General features: G+C 41.9%; 1 long non-coding RNA gene across 1 annotated transcript in view; it reads left to right on the top strand.

Annotated features, from left to right (window-relative positions):
• The window catches only part of LOC104912653, a 78332-nt gene that overhangs the window by 14113 nt on the left and 47243 nt on the right, over positions 1 to 16976 (top strand). The window lies entirely within an intron of this gene.

Here is a 16976-nt window from a genome sequence, read left to right as displayed (position 1 = left end):
CAAGGAACTTCTGGCTTTCTTTGTGTGCTTTTTTTCTTGTTTGCTTGTTTATATTTGTTTTTGTTCTGTTTCTGGCCCTGTCTTCTTAATCAAAAATATTTAAACAGTTTCTTGATGCTTGCTATTTAATTAAACCTCTGTTTTCTGAGGAGAAAAATAAATTGTGAGTAATGCTTGCAGTAAATATCCCACTTAGGTTCTTTAAAGATTGATTTCAAAAATATTCCTTTGAAAAATCTAAGCGTTGGCAGTGGGCCTTGCTTTGACTAAGTGCTTGTTTTGTCTCTGATCCCCTATGTTATCTTTCCTCTAAGGATACCCTTTGTGCACACACCTTCTGCTTGCATCGTTCTGGGGTCACTCAGCTGAGGGAGCTCCTGATGCTTCCTGTCCCCTATGTGCTTTGTATTTGAACTTCTGTTTATTGCTTCAGGTACAGAATTCAAGCCTGGGGGCCTTGCAGTTCAATTATTAGTGGAAGTTCTCCTGATTTATGCTAATTAAATGGGGCATCGCCTGGCTTTGTGCTGATCAACAGTTTGTTTTCCAGGTTGTGCTGAGAACGTAGCATTGTGATTTGTGCAGATACAAAGTGTCTCTATGGAAACAAAATAGATGAAATCTGGGGCAACTTCAGCTTTTATGCTTTGCACAGGCAGTGCTTGCTACTGATATTGAAGTAAATTCAAGTTTGCTCCATTTAATTGTTAGCAGCTCGTACTAGATAACTGGGCAGACTTAGTTCTGTGTGGCAGTGCTGCATCTTGATTAAATTTAGCACTGAGGGTGAGACGACCATCTTCCTGCAGTCCTGTTGGTAGTTGGGATGTTCTCACTGGGTGCTGACACCTAACATCTTTTGTGGAGAGCCACACTTGCAGTTGTGGCTGTTCCTTTATCTGAGACTTTGTTGTTTTCTGTGTGGGCAGATGGGTTCTCATTGGCTGCTGTGTGAATGAGTAAATGGGAAAACGTACAGAGAGGATCAGTTTAAAAGCTATTTTTAATGCTATGTTATTTTACTAAGGAAATGATGGGCCATGAGTTGGACATCAAACAAATCTAAGTTCCTCTAACAACCACCAGCCTTCTTCCCCATCAAAGTCTGCGCTTATGAAACGAAGTGTGGTAATGTGTTTATAGGTTTCCCTCTACTCAAACACTTTGAGTAGAGCTGGTAACCTTGCACACAGACCAGTGTTCCTACTGACTACGGAAGCAGGCATTTAGGTTGGCTGATTATAATGGTGAGATCTTGTCTTGGATTTTGGAGGTGGTTGTGAGCTTCAGTCCCCTCTAAATCCCCTTATCCTGCTCCTTGCCAGTGAGGGTGCAGATGCTAAAAACAGCAATGTTTTCTCTGACCTTGTGCTTGGTTTACAGAGGGAAAAGGAGGGTATCAAATTCACCAGTTAGCTTCCTTCAAAACTTCTTGTTCTGTTTTATTCTTTGCCAGGAAACATTTTGTTGTGTTCCAAGTGTCAGCCACACAAACATTCAGAGCCAGGTAAAACCAAGGGATTCCCTGCTCAAACAAGCAAGCTGCAGCTCAGCAGAGTGCTAGAAACAATAGCCTAGAACAAAAAACAGGCTGACAAATTGAAGGAGCTCTAAGATGCATGTAGGTTGTTTTTTATGCAGCATTTTCTGTGGCTGTCTGATGAAGCACATGATAGAAAAGAGACTTGCCTAAGTAAAGTCAGAGGAAAGGAGAGGCAGAGATTAAAAACTGTAGCTTGCACGTGGGTAATTGAGGTAGTTCTGTTCTGTCTGAGTTAAGGGAGGATTCTTGAGAGGCAGAAGAGGAGAATACCTCTGGTTTCTTGTCAGAGTGCTGTGCAGCCTATTCCACACCTGCGTGGTCAACAGTGTGAATTTGTTTGAGAAGAATGGCTAATCTTTGGTATTCAGCCTTCATTTTCTGTCTTAATGCGTCCCTTTCTCACACTGCAAATCTTCAAGAAGATAGAAGAAAATAAAAACTAAAATGTTTTTTGTCTGACCAGCGCTAGTCCTTTTATTTCTGAAAGCTAAAGATAATGAAACTCGGCTCCAAACTTCCACTACCAGATGTTGCTTTTGTGCCTTGGCAACTGTTGTGAGTGGTGTTCAAACCAATGTTACCAAAGAGAAGAAAACCAGGTTGCCTTGCCTGCTTATTGGTATGCTGGAGGTGGCTGGAATTGGTCTTTCTATATTGTGTCTTTCCCGTTCCCATTTCCTTTCCCTCCCTTTTTCTTTTAGACGGATAAATTGATAACGAAGTCAGAAACACATTCCAATTTGAACTCTATATTTTCCTAGAACCGTCCCTTAAATGTAAATTCTGCTTCTTTTCAGAAGGCCAAAACAGATTTAAAAGGCACTTGAATGAGGAGTTGTTTTATTAAGTCCCCCATTTTTTGCTCAAAAACACTTGGAAATTGAAAACTCTTTACAACAATTAATGTGTATTAATAATTCATCCTGGTGGCAGCATCCGTTCTGAGCCACTGCTCCTCCAGATAAATATTATTATCCTTCCACTTAGGTTAAATTTCTGGTGTAGCTGTGGGGTTTTTTTTTTTCTTTTGCAGAATCTTAATGTTCTGTTTTCTTGCTTACTTCTGAAAATATGGAAGTGTCTCCCTCAAAATTACTAACATCTTCAATTGACACATTCCAGTGAATCATCCTAGGGACACATAGTTAATGTATGTGTTAGTCAGGCAAGGTTCAAATTATAAGAGCTAAAAAAAACGCAGTTCGGTGTTGAGTTCCAATGCTAACGTGGCATTAAGGCTCAGTGGATTCATTTGATGAATGACAATAATTAGTAAATATGAGTTCTCATCAAGGGTATATGTTGAAGCCGGTTGCTTCAGGGAATTATATGCACCTATAATAACCTGGTATTGTCTCAGATGCTCAATCAGAATCCCCTTTTGAAGCCCACAGGGAAGCTAGGAGTGCACGCCCTTCATCAGAGAGGTTTCTTTGCATGAAAGACCAGGTTATTGAATACAGAGAGCTCATTAGTGCAGGTCAAATACTGCAAAGCAGCGTTCGCAAACATTCACTTCGATTCAGCGAAGCTGTTTGGTCCAACTATGTTTATCCTTGCTGTTTGCTATTCTTGAATATTTGCACATATGTTCTGGGGAAGCCTGCTGTTCCTGCTGATATCCAACCTTCAAGCAAACCAAGGGATGTGTCAGATGAGTGCATCGCATCCTGATTATTTCATATTCCCCAGGGTAAAAACTAAGCAAAACTTTTTAGTTTTCCAAGAGGAAAATGAGGATTTTGTGACTTCCTTTACTCTGCATTATAAATGGATTAAGCTGTTGTCAAATAAATCCCAATTCCCCGGAAAAGGAAATAACTGAGATCAGTTCATAAGTGTTGCCCCTCCTCATCCTCCTGACCCCTTCCAGTCCCATGGGTTGGTGGTGTATGTTTCTGAAAACATTGATTGCTGTGGGGTTGGATTTTGTGTGTAATGAACCCTTGCTGCAGTATGGAGGGCAGGGAAACAAGGGAAGAAGGGGACAGGCTCTTAATCAGGGTCTGTTGTGATAGGACAAGGGGAAACGGTTTCGGATGGAAAAAGGGGAGGTTTAAGCTGGGTATAAGGAAGGTTTTTACACTAAAGGTGATGAGGCTGGCACAGGTTGCTCAGATTGTTGGTGGATACCCCATCCCTGCAGACACCCAAGGTGAGGTTGGACGGGGCTTTGAGCACCTGATGGAGCTGTGGGTGTTCCTGTTCACTGCAGGGGGTTGGATCAGCAGCCTTTAAGGGTCTGTTCCAACTCAAATGACTCTGATTCTATGGAATAATTGGGTTAGGCATACACAGGGATTTGGCACCGTGGGAAAAGTGTGGCTGCCTAAATATGCCTGGAAGATGGCAAAGGAAAGATCATGTTCTTGGGGAAAAAGGTATGTAGGTCATGCTTACTTAGTGGGGTACTGTCTTGGAAACTGGCTGGAGATCTCTTAGAGCTAAGATTAGATTTAGTTTGGGCTGATCTCTGCATATGGGCTTGAACACAAAAGACAAGGCACGATTTGCTTTGTGAAAAGAAGGGGGGTGGAAAAGATCTTTTTCAGAAAGAAAAAATGGAATAACTGAGGCCAGGTAATATTATACTTTATGTACCAAGTCTTCAGAGAGAATTCAAGATGGCTTTTAATCAGTCCTTGACAGCCATTTCACTTTTTATACTTGTAGTTTTCCCTATTTTCTGTGCTAAGCAAACTTCACTGAGTTAAGTGCAGTGATTTATCTCCTGTATGTAGGAATTGTTTCCATAGTTGGAGCTCAAGAAACAGAGTGTTCATTTATCTTATCAGCTCCTAGCTCTTGATCTTAGAGAGAAGCCTCAAGGAAAATATATAGGTATATATATGAATTAAAAAGAAAAAACAACAAACCACCAAACAACATCAGGCTGTGACCACAAACACAGCCTGCGTTGCAGTACAACAGGCAGTGATCTGGTAATGGGAATGTATCACTTGCATTTCTTCTGGGCAGTGTTAAACTCCAGCAGAAAAGGGGTACGAGGTCTTTCTATTTTAATGCATGACATGGGACCCTACTGTGTTGGTAAATGCATTGCAATTACGGATTTGAAATAAAATCTTTCTAGTGAGAAGTGGAGGGGGGAAGGGGGAGCAGCCAGTGAATACCTATGCTGAAAACTGCAATGTTGGCCCTGGGCCCAACATCCTCAGTTCTTATTAACGTGAAAGGATTCCTGGATGGTTCATACCAGTGTCTTAACCTGATTTTATTGAGAGAAAGCCATCCTTCATGTGATGTGAATTGTGCATAGCACAATTATTGTCTGGTATAAGCTGTGAGTAATTCAATTGACACTGGAAGAAGTGTCTTGAGGACAGCCAGGTTTGATATCTGAATAAAACATTCAGGAGGTTTTAAACATGATGTTGCTTTGAGCTGCTTCAGTTCTGAGGATGTTGGGTGTTATTGTTATCTTGGGGGCAACAGGTTTCACTTAAGCTCTGGATAATCACTTAATGAAGCATGGTAGTGTTTCTCTGCGGATTTTTTCCCCAAAGACACATGCAGCCTGAATGCTGTTATGTCACCTAGCCAGGGTTGTCCAGGACCCCAGTAGCATCAGAGAGCAGGACTGGAGTCTCTGCAGTGCCAAACCAGTGCTAAATTTATAGAATGGATGTTCTCTGAAGATAGGTGGTTATTTTTGTTCAGTTCCCAGCTGCAAAGTAATGGAAGACACTTCATGGGAATCCCTCCCAGCTCCCTCATCCATTTCTCTGCCACAAAGGCAAAACTGAGAATGCTTAAGCCCTCCCTTGCAAATACTTGTCTGCTTATTGAATCCTCCAGATGAAGGATATAGTGCAGCCTTCCTTGTTTCCTGTCATCCCCAACAAGGGAGACGGATGTGCCACCAACATGGGTGACTTCCCCAAGGTCATAGGGAGCCTGCAATAACACAAGAGATGGAGCCTTAATCTTCAGCTCCAAGGCCTGTCTCGTATATTATTCCTGCCTTTTCTTGGATGCTTTTTAATTTTACGACCAGTGGTGCTCCAAGTCAGCTGGCAGTCTATTACCCTTTCTTGGGTATATATTTTATTATTATAATATTATTGTTTTCCAGGGAGAGCTACCTAGATGTATTTACTACACTAGGTAGAAAGTGCAATTTTTTTGGAGAGGATGAGGGGGAAACTTTATTGTGAAGTACCTTTCTTCTTTTTCTGCAGAGGAAATGAGCCGTAAAGAAGTACAGCGCCTTGTACAAAGGCTTATTTGTGTGTATGTAGAGAAGAAATAGTCATGAAAAATTACTGTGACTGCTACAATCATTTTTCAGACCGGAAAAAAAACAAACAACAACTAAACCATAGAACTAACTTGCCAAACTTGCAAGAAATTTCTTGGCTAAACCTCCAAACCTGTGAGCACATAAACCTATGAGAGGAAAGCCTATGTGAGATTTCTGGATGCTGAAACAGAGCCCCAGCACCAGCGTTGATGCTGCACTCTATTGCTATCCTGGACATGCATTATTCTTTCTCCTCCCTCTCTTATCCCCTTGTGCTACATTTTGTCAGGAAGCTGAGCTGGGGACAGTGGTTGGGAAGCACCCATCTCCCCAGCACTCGGCTGTGGTGGCTATGGAGTTAAATGACTGCGCCAGCTGCAGTGTTCTAAGCTCAGCTGATGGGAGAGCACTGATTTAATCTTTGGAACGATTCCCCTGAGCTGCAGAGATCTCCTCTGTAAATCTTGTTTGCTTTTCTTTCTGTCTTGCATAGGGAGTGGGAAAAACAATCTGGGGAATACCCTACCTTTGGTTATTGTCAGGAATTGCAACTGGTGTCCCCTGAGAGAAGGCAGCGGGTGGGGGGATGGCTGGGTTTGCATAGGATAGCAATGAACAAATTACCATACCTCCTTCCTCTCTGCACACAGCCAGCCACAACCCAATCTCTGTCTCATTGTAAGCAGTGCAGGCAATAGCTAGCAGCACAAGCATCTGCGCTGAAATGGACCGGTGCCCTCCAGAGTGAGAGGAGAACATGTCTTCTGAGCACTGTCATCCATAGCACTAACCCTTCTAAAGTCTTTTTGAGGAAAACTCTCCCTTTAGTGCCCGCTTTCTGATGCAGGTGGCAGAAGGGGTCATTGTACCGTTTACTTATGGCTGCGAGAGGTGGGCTGAGAGGTGGGGATGTACAAACTCAGACTTCTGAGAAATGAGTCTTCACTCCATCTGGAAAAATGCTCTTTCAAGTTTGTTCCTGTACCTGTTTTCTCTGCCTTTGATTTTTTTTTCATGTGAATATCTTCCAGAAAGTTGGAGAAATACCTGTATTCCTAATTGTACTGAGCTACAAGTACTATTCGGGTCTACATTCCATGGTAGACTGTTTCTAAGTGTGCCATCCTGTCTGCTGTAGGAGCCACCCTCTTTTCTAGCCTTTTCTCAAGCTGTGACAAAACTTATCCTTTATGCTGAGGATGGCACTGGTGGCACTTCCTCCTTTCTGTATCCCACCACAGTCTTTTTAAAGAGTTATTGTCACCAGTATGGTTGTCTCTTGGATACTGAGATGAATCCAAAGCTTGTTTCTCTGCCAGTGACAGACAGGACTACATTGCATTTTATGTCCCTCCAGAATACAAAAGGAGGAACAGGGAAAGAATAATGTCATGCATTGGTAAAAGCACAAACCCAAATATCATCAGGTGCCTTAATGCAACATCAGCTGGAGCACAGCTCCAGTGTTAGCTTTCATAGATCCATGAGTCAATTGGTGCTATTGTGATATATGTTCTGCTAATGAGTTCTAAAATCTATTCTGGTTTTAAGTGCCAAGGAAGCTCTTTCAGTATTGTATTCAGGATTTGGGGCTTCTTTCTCTTTTCAAGGACTGGACAATCCCTCTCATTTGAATGCTGCTGGGGGTTCAGGTGATGAAGCCCACCTTTGCATGAGATCGTGTTTTCAGTTCTTGCTATCTCATAAACACAAGAGATCTAAAATGGGTGAAAACACAAGACTTTATTTATATCCATGGTTTGGACCAATTTAATGTAGATTCATATGTGACTTAAGAACCTGTAGTTCTGTGTTCCATGATAAAGAAACCAGTGTGATGTAGATATTTTGTGCCAGTCTCCAGAATGACTCAATCAGTTGCCTCCTTCCGGGTGATTTTGAATACACAGGGATTGTATGGTTGGCTGGTGAGATGTTTTGCTGTGAAGTGTGTGCAAGCAGATATTTAGGCTATATCTGTAAAGGCTAGCAAATGAGACTTCTGCTGTTGTTTAAACAGTGAGGAGAGTCTTTGCTCTGTAGATAACATTTGGCTCTGCAAATTTTTAGCCCAGTACTCATCTGAAGTTTCTAGCACTCGATGTAGGAGGAGGAATGTACAGCTTGAGAGAGAGAAGTGAGTGTGGGGCAGAGTAGTGGGGAGATCATGGTGTAACCTGAGGAGATCATGATGTAAGCCAAGAGTGTTTCATCCTGCCATGGGAAAGACAGGAAATTGTGCTATTTATTACCTGTCGTCACTTGCTAAAATAATTATTTTGATTTATAAATGAGATTCAAAGGAATCCAGCCATGACTTCGGTGACTTTATTTAAAAGCATGGAAACGACTCTTCAGAGAACGCTGTTTTATTTTGTGTTCGTACATTGCTGAGCATGGGGAAGGCTGTTCAACAGCCAGGCTCTTGGGTCCAATCTCAGCACTACTAACAGTAATTTGGAAATCAGAAATGAATTGCAGCTGCTTGCTCCAGGCATCCTCCTCTCTCCTCTGCCAAATGCCAGTCGAACACAACCCCCCAACTTCAGACAAGTTTCTGTTGTTTATAAGCAAACAGTTCCTCATCCTTTTCAGTCACTGTACACAGAGCTGTGCCTTTAGTATAATTTGTAGATCAGCAGCTGTGAACTGTTTCATAAGCTGGAAATACTTTTTTGGTGTTGGTGGTGATAAGTGAAGAACATCTTGGCATTGTACCTTGAAGCCAAACTATATTAATTCTCATCCTATACCATTTCCTCCTCATTGCTTCTTTTGCACATGTGACATGAGCACAGGCAATGCTACAGTACTGACATGCAGTAATGTCAGACCATCCAGCTCTGGAACAGAGCTCTGAGGCTCCCCTAGGCTCTGTGTGATGCAGAGAGAGGGGTGAAGCTTCAGGGCTGTCTTGATAACCTTCCTAGAGAGTGCTATGTTTCAGTGGGACTTGTCTTGGGTTTGGTTTCTACAAAAAATGGAGTGACAGGGGCCTGACAAGGTGTGGCTTTGTCCAAGGCTGGGTAGAGAGTGCAAATTGTGTGAGGGAGCACATTTACTGCTCAGGCTGTTATGTTTGCTCTCAGATAATTTTGGAAATCTGTCTTCTACTTGCTTCAAAAATCTGAATCTTTTGTTAGATTTTGCAGGCATGTTCTCTGTAATGAGCGATGAGCAAAATCAGTGACATTCTTCTTTTCCTATCAATCTTTTTTCCCCTGCTATAAAAACAGCAATATCTTGAGCCAGCTCTGCTCTCCCAGCTGTCAGTAACAGATACATTTGTAGTGAGATAAGAGTGGTAAGGGAGCTTCATGGGTCACAGCAATTGCTCTCCTCGTGCCAGCTCTGTCCTGCAGGGAATGGGAGCAGGAAGGCCAGCAGCGTGTTCATTTTCAGGTTGCACCAGCCCTAACCATGCCCATCTAAAGCTGCCAAAGTGCCTTTGTAAGATCTTAACTGGAAATTGCGCTAATGCCAGTGGGAGACTGACATCTCTTCTTGATGCTGCTGAAAGGAGTTAAACTTGCCTGAGCAAAGGGGGGCTGATCCATGCTAATACTCACAGTGGGGTTGTGTGGGAGATGGTGGTTTCTGTATTGAGCGACTGAAAACTCCCAGGCAAAAGGTCCCTGGGAGTCCATCGGTCCCTCTATGGTTTTACAAACATGTTCAGACCTGTGTGATATGTGGCATAAATATTTAAGCCAGTTTGTTCTGTTTTAGACAACTTCTTTCTATAAACACAAATATGTGCCATGTTAAAAACCTCAGTAATTCTGAGTGATTTAAAATCAACTAAAAAACCCCTTAAGCCTGTGTTTGTACCAATTTCTAAAAGACTGTCACCAACTGTGTTGAAAAAGACAAGCTTTTCCAGAAGATTAAGATGTTTTCAGAAACAGATACCCAAACCAGCTGGCAAGCTAATTTCAATATTTGCCCAGTCATTATATTAGTTAATAAAATGGAATTGGCAAGGGGAGGATGCCAAAACAGAGGAAATGTTACAAATAGACTTCAAGCAGAAACAAACCCAAACCTGTTTTGTTCTGAAGCGGGTACCTCAGTTCTGGTGAGCTGTGCCTCCTTCTCAGATGTTCTTAATGGCATTATTATCCCTAAAAGAAGCAGTCATGCTTGGAAAACCCATCTGCTTTTAAAGTCATACAGCCACCCTCTATATACATGCAGATAGGGAAGCTTTTTTTTCTTCTCACTGCCAAAGATTTGCTGCCCTGCCATGGCAGCTACTGTGGTCTGCTGCTGAGGCTGGGAGATGCCTGGCTTATCCAGTCTGAGTGCTGAACACTTTGGCTCTGGACTGCCCCACCAAACCCCAAAGGCTGCAGTGTGGTTTTGAGTGAGGTTGATTTGTTTTCAATAAAGAATTCAAGAATGTTTATGAATCAGGCCACTGTTCGAGGCTCAAATCAATGGTTTCTTCCTCTGTCTGTGGTTTCTTAGTGGCTTGCGCTCTGCCCTGAAGATTTATTTTCTCCTATTTTTCTCCATTCTTTAAGTCCTTCCAAGCCTCAGGAGAACAGATGGGTATATCAGTGTCTGACTTCCCAGCTGGCTGGCTTTGCGTTCCCAGAACTGTTTGTCCACCTTCAAGAAAGCATTTCTTTGACACATGTTCCCAGAGGTAAAACCTGCCTTTTGTTATCCTTGCAGAGCAGAGAGGGGAGGAGGGATGCAGACATGCGCTTACTGTCCTGTAGCCCTGCTGTAAGTGTCAGAACTCAGTGCTCATAGACTGCCCTAAAGATTTCTGGGTTTCATCCCTGCATGGTTGCAGCTCGCTGCTCTCAGGCCCTCGGAGTCAGAGTGCCTTCCATGTACAGCTCTGATGCTCACAGTCTTGTACTTGGGTGCTCTGGCATTGCTGATGCATTTGGCCAGCTGTTGTTTTCCCTAAAATCTGTATGAAGTCAGCGCGCCCCTCAGAAATGCCATTACTCCTGACATGAAAACAAATGCTATTCTGCTCCTGTGGAAAGCCAAGATTTATCTTTTTAAGAGACCTGTCTGCTGATAGCATCTTAATACTCTGAAGAGGTCACCAGGATTGGAATGATTGAAATTTTCACTTTAAGTGCACGATTTTTTTTTTCCTGGTGTTAAGCAAAAACTTTTCAAGCGAGTCTTGTAAATTTCTGCTGGCCTGAGGCAATCAGTTCCTTTAAATGGTATTTCTTATTTTAAAATACCATGAAATAGAAATAAGTGCATAGGGAGATATACAGTCCACCCACTACTGATGTATGCCTTTATGGTATAGGCATATGTTATATACCCTCCTGTGCGTCTGCCAACTGCTCGGCTTAAAATGTTCTTGGGCTTTTATTTCCAAATCAAGCTCTGTGCAGAGAAGTTTATAAAAGCCCAGTGGGATATGCAAATAAAAGGATTTTGCCAATTAACTCATAGCTAAGTGAAGCATCAAAACCTGAGACAAAAAGATGTATTTCTGGGTCTTGCTTTTAACACTCAAAATTTTCCAACTTCCAGAACTGAAGCACATCACTGATCAGGAGGACCCCAAGAATTTGGATTGCTCTTACACTTTCACAAGCCTCACTAATTAGAATCTGAGTATCACAGTAACTTGTTTTCCATGGATACAGGATGTAAAGAATGTACTCACACAAGGAGTACTGTATTCCTCACACAGTAGAATATAGGGTTTACTTCACCTTTCCCATGTCACAAGCTGAAATGAGCATCTACAACAATTAGTCCAGTCTAGTCTGCAGGAGCTTGGGCAGAGCCATGAAGGAACTGTTCTGGCTGAAAGCAGAATCTGGAGATCACTGGCCTTGGTACAGTGGGTGTTATGAATCCCTCGAGTGGTCAATAGGCCTCACCTTTGTCTGGGGTTGGACCCAGGTTGGGTATTAAGAAAAAATTCTTCTTTGAAAGAGTAGTGATGCACTGGCACAGGCTGTCCAGGGAGGTGGGGGGAGTTGCTGTTCATGGAGGTGTTTAAGAACTGTGGAGGTGTTGTACCTAAGGACATGTTTTAGTGGGCAGTGTTGGTGATAGGTTGATAGTTGGTCTAGATGATCTTAAAGGTCTTTTCCAGCCTTCATAATTCTATGACCCTTCAATCCTGGTGGCAGACTGTTAAGGAGCAAGAGTTGGCAGAGAGGAATGGGCTGAAAGTAAGCCTGGAGAAGAACTACGGTGCTTCAAAACAAACATCAGCAATGATAGGGTTGGTTGTGAGAGCAAGGTCATTCCTGTGGTTTGGAAGTGATTCAAGTAGGGGATTCTGCTGAAAGCTAATGGCAAGTTACAGTCCAAAGCTGAGATTTCGTGCCCATATTTATTGTCTTTAATAAAATCAAATTGTCTTTAGAGCCTGAGAGCTCTAGATTTGGAGATCTGAGAAGAGTTCAGCACTCCCTGTGGTTTTCGTACTTTAACTCACAGATATATCTTTCATGCTAAAAATGCTGCTATATTGTTTGCATTCCAGTAATGCTGTAAGCCTGCATGAAGCTGAAGAGGTTGTTAGATGCTGTATACGCTTCTAGCAAGTTTTATAGAGCTGCAGCAGCAATTTGGGCAGTTTAACATGTTGGTAGAGGGCAGTCTGAATGAATGTGGATTCTTCCTGTAGCCAAAGGGCAGTGAGGTCAGAAAAAGGAAGGGTTTAAGACAGCAGGGGGGACAGAAGCATACTTATTCCTTGTTTGAGGGAGATGAAATTTTGTCCAAAGCCAGATAACAGGACTGGAAACCCTTCTTTCTTCCTTGTGTTGCTAGGTCACTGAATGCTTTCTAGCTTCCTCTAGATCCTCAGTTCTGCCAGAAATGGAGAACTTTGGTCTTCTGTCATTTCTGTACAGATTAGGCCTGCCCTTCCTACAGATTGCCTATAAGCAAAAGCCCAGCTGGTACTGAACAGGATGTCAGGCAGGCATGGAAAAATATAAATTCAGAGATGACTGCAGTTGGTTTCATGAGTCATGAGACTTCTCATCATAACTCCCCCTGGAAATGTTACAGAGAGCAGCCATGAAGCACATAAGAAGTGTTAATTGCTTTGTGTTGTCCTGCACACGGTGCAATTAATACGTGTCATCTATGATATACTTGGTGAAACGGGTGAAAGTTGTCAGATGAGAATCTGAGAAGTGTTTTTTACTGCTTTCCATCTCTCCTTGTTTTAATTCCTCTTCTTAGCAGAGGAAATCAGATTAGCCCAATCCCCATCAACAATCATCAGATTTGTGATTTACACAGGAAAAGAAAAACGTGGTTGAAAAATTTCAGTCATGCGACAGTCATCACTTGAATTTACTTGTCACTGTGAGAGCTCTGCCTGGTGGTTGCAAACCCATTGCTTTGGCAGGAGTAGAGAATTGGGCATAGGGCCTACAAAATTTTCTCTCAGAGCTGGGGAACCTGGCTACATCTGGGGTGCATTGCACAAGGCACAGAAATGCTTTTCTCTTCCCGGTCCATGCTGAACGCAGCTGCAGTTATTACAGCTTCTACGAAGTTCAGCCTTGATGATTAGGCTCTAAATGTCAAAAAATAATTTATGCATAAGTTTCAAACTTGAGCTCAGGGAGGAAAACATAGATGGAGGCCAGCAGTGCTTCATCTCTGGAGCTTACACACTCTGCTTTCCTGTACAAGATGACGGGTGATTGCTTATTTTTGGACAGGTTTTGGATTTCAAAGGTGTTCCTCTACTGCCCTTTTTAGTTCTGTTTAGTATGTTGGATGTTATATGCTCTACTTTATACATTTACGTATGCATTTATTTGTGTTTTTGGTGGAAAATGGAGGTTTCCCTGGGTGGGGGGAACCCAACTTCTGTTTTTTTCCTTTGCAGTAGTGATCACTTAAAATCACTCTCATAGAGCTTGATTGTATGTAGCATTTTTGTGCTTGTCAACAGAAAAGCAATGGATGCTTTGTCACTTATGAGCTTGATTTTTCTTAATTTGTAAACCTGATGGTACATGCAGTTGCATTTTTAATCTATTTATCTATAGGTATCACATTTTAGACCACTAAGATTGGGCTATTTGCCACCAATGCATCTTGTGCAAGGCATTTTTCAATAGCTGTCAACTTATCCTCATTCTATATGCCTGGAAGTCATGAAATAATTGATTCCATTTATTACCAGTCATTTGCCTGAACACTTCTTCATAACCTGCATTGCCTGTCCTCGTGGTAGAAGAAATGATAACTTAACCACTGAACCCTTGATATGAGTTGTTGGCTCATTCTGTCAGTGGATTCAAATACCCTAGGACTTAATGATAAATAAATGCCTTTCCAAGTGAGGCCTGGTCAGAGGTGGCTTTCTCCTTCTTCTTCCTGCCAATGCAACTGGCTTTATGCATGTGTGTGCTTACTACAACAATCATTTCCTTCTTTGGTTGTTGCTTACTGTAAATCTATTTTATTTAAAACTAACAATTTGCAATAAACTTGACAAGTTCAAGATGTGCTTCCCTGCTTTATGTAGAAATCATCACCACAATATCTGAGCATCCCGCTGAGGTGAAAGATTTTTATCTGCACAATATTCCAGTGTAGTGGTAAACTGAACCCCAGTTTCATAATTTCTTAATCTGGGTTCAATTCTGACATTCTCTCTGGCTATAAACCATACCCTCTTTTTTGTTTTCTTTAATGGACATTAAGCTAGGTCTTTCTGAATAAGTCAAAGCACAGAACCATGGTGCCTTTCTGAGATCAACCTCATGAAGGTACCCATTTATTGAGAGAAAGAATACAACAGTCCTTTTAGCTCTCTGGAGAACTCCTATCTGAGGTAGTCTATCTAAGGAAGAGCCAGAAAGTCCTGTGTCACAGGTAGTCAAAAGAATGAATAAAAGCCTAAAGACCATTTATAAGAAGGAGTCCCGTGTTAATAGAGGCAAGCCTACCTGGCCTTAATGGCTTTTTCTGTTTGATTCTATCACCAGCAGTTTGGCTCTTCTATGAGAGAAGCTTGGTGAGTGACAGTCTTCCCTTTTGTGTAGTGCTGATCAAGAGAGATTATTCCTACTGAGATAAGAATTATTCTGACAGTCTCATTACTGTCAAGTGAAAATTAGAGCAGCCCTGATACTGTGAGCCTTAGCCTGGAGTATCTATTAATTGATGCCCAGATGGAAAGGCATCCTCCATAGACTGCAACAGAATTGTTCATTTTGGATAAAACAACTTAGCCAAAGTAATTACACAACTAGAAACTAGAAAGGACCCTCTGAGAATGAGATGATCAGTTCTGCTCAGGCACGTTTTCTGCTTGCAAAGAAACCAAAAAATAAACAACAACAACAACAACAACAACAAAAAAAAGCAACAGAGGGCAAAGGCAGCAGGGGTAAGTTTGGTATTTCCAGAAATAGCTTTTAGAAAGACACATTCCCAATTTTTATTTTTAATGTACAGCGCATATGGCTATAAAATGGTTTATGGAAATACAATACATATGAGAAATCTATTTTTAAGAGGCCTTACAGGCAAATAACTTATGGGAGAAAAGAGTAATTTGGACCATCTTTCACCATTCATTTCAATCTTGCCTTCTTCCCCCCCCTGTTTTCTTTGAGAAGGTAATGGTAACTGTGTTATACTGGCTTCTACTGAAATTCTCTATGAAATAAATAAATCTTTAAATATTACTAGTGCTGAACATGCGAAAGTCTGTTGAATAACTAGTTTGCTTTGAAGGAGCACTCAGTTGTATATAATATTTGGACCCTTTTACCTTGAATAGATTAGCTCCCTTCAGCCTCAGTATGTGGTAGAAAAGAGTTCAGAAAGGTTGCAGAGAAGACCCTTGACTTTCATGCTTCAGCTGAAACTGAAGCTTATTCTGTCTGGGTTATTCCTGCAGCCCACTTACAGGAAAGCTTGTATTACCTGAAATACTTCATTTGCTGACTTTTCCATGCAAGGCCTTCCCTTTCTAGTCATACACTGAGCCGCCAGGGAATGTGAAATGATCTGTATTGCCGTTACTGTTCTCCACTTTCAGCTTAATAATGAAAGCCATACAGTGCTGGTCTTTTGCATTTTAACGCTGTATTTAAGAGTAGCTCTACTATCTGACTCTGGCTGATTTTATTGACTTTGGGAATTGGTATTTCATTCAGCAGTGCTTGTTGTCCCAACCAACCTGTGCGTGCTGTGGGCTCTGGCTGCTTCTGTACTATATCCTTTAATTTCCTATTCTGATTTTTGTTGTTGCCAGAAGTGACAAATATGACAAAATGTGACAATATGGCACTTCTGATTTATTGGTACCCATGCCCTCAGGCTGGACACTCTGTATCTTTGGGAAAATTGGGGCTTTAGGAATTCAGAAACAAGTAAAAGGGCTTTGAATTATAGATGAAAGGCTATTTGACTTCTTCACAGATCCTAAATCTGAGACTGCAAACTATGAAATTAACAGCCTGTGTCTCATGAGACCTGCCCTCACGCCTCATGGTTCATGCTGGTACCTCATCCTACATTCATAGCCTTATGTCAAGACATCTTTTCCTGGACTGACTTGGCACACTCATCTCCTGAACTCTTTCAGTAATATCTTCCCCAGTCCAACTTGCAGTTTACAGGTTCCTGCATTGCAGCATTATTTGTAACAGTCCTCAGCATTGTTCTCACTCTTCAGAAGGGCAAAACTCACAGCCTGAGAACTGCATAACAGTTGAACAGATGCTAGAAGCAAGAGGACCATGGAACTATGTCAGCAGTGATTGCTGGGACCACAAGACCCAGTTTGGATTGGATATGATAGAGGGTGGGATGTGATGAAGCTCCAGGAAGCTTTGTGATACTTATGAAGACTGTGTATCCTATTGGTCTTCCCTGTGTGTGTTTGTCCCTGAGTCTTTCCCTACTAATTTGCCAATCCAAAAAACAGAACTTGGTGTACATGCATTAAAACCAAATCACACCGTCCCAACTCAGGAAGGTAATTGACAAATTCAGAGTGCATGAAATCGCTGCAAAGCTGAGAGCAAAAGAAGTAATGAAAATATCAGCCTGCAACCTGTGTGTTAGCAATGGGTTCTCAGCCATAAATACTAATTACTGAGCCACCAGCTACAAGTCAGCTTCATAGTTCAGGGCTGAAACATATTCTATCCCTTCCTTTAGTGATTTTTTTTTTTTTTT

The sequence above is a fragment of the Meleagris gallopavo genome, chromosome 11, assembly GCF_000146605.3.
Source record: "Meleagris gallopavo isolate NT-WF06-2002-E0010 breed Aviagen turkey brand Nicholas breeding stock chromosome 11, Turkey_5.1, whole genome shotgun sequence".
NCBI lineage: Eukaryota > Metazoa > Chordata > Aves > Galliformes > Phasianidae > Meleagris > Meleagris gallopavo.
Note: the sequence above shows the minus strand (reverse complement) of the source record. Positions and strands in the feature narration are given on the sequence as shown.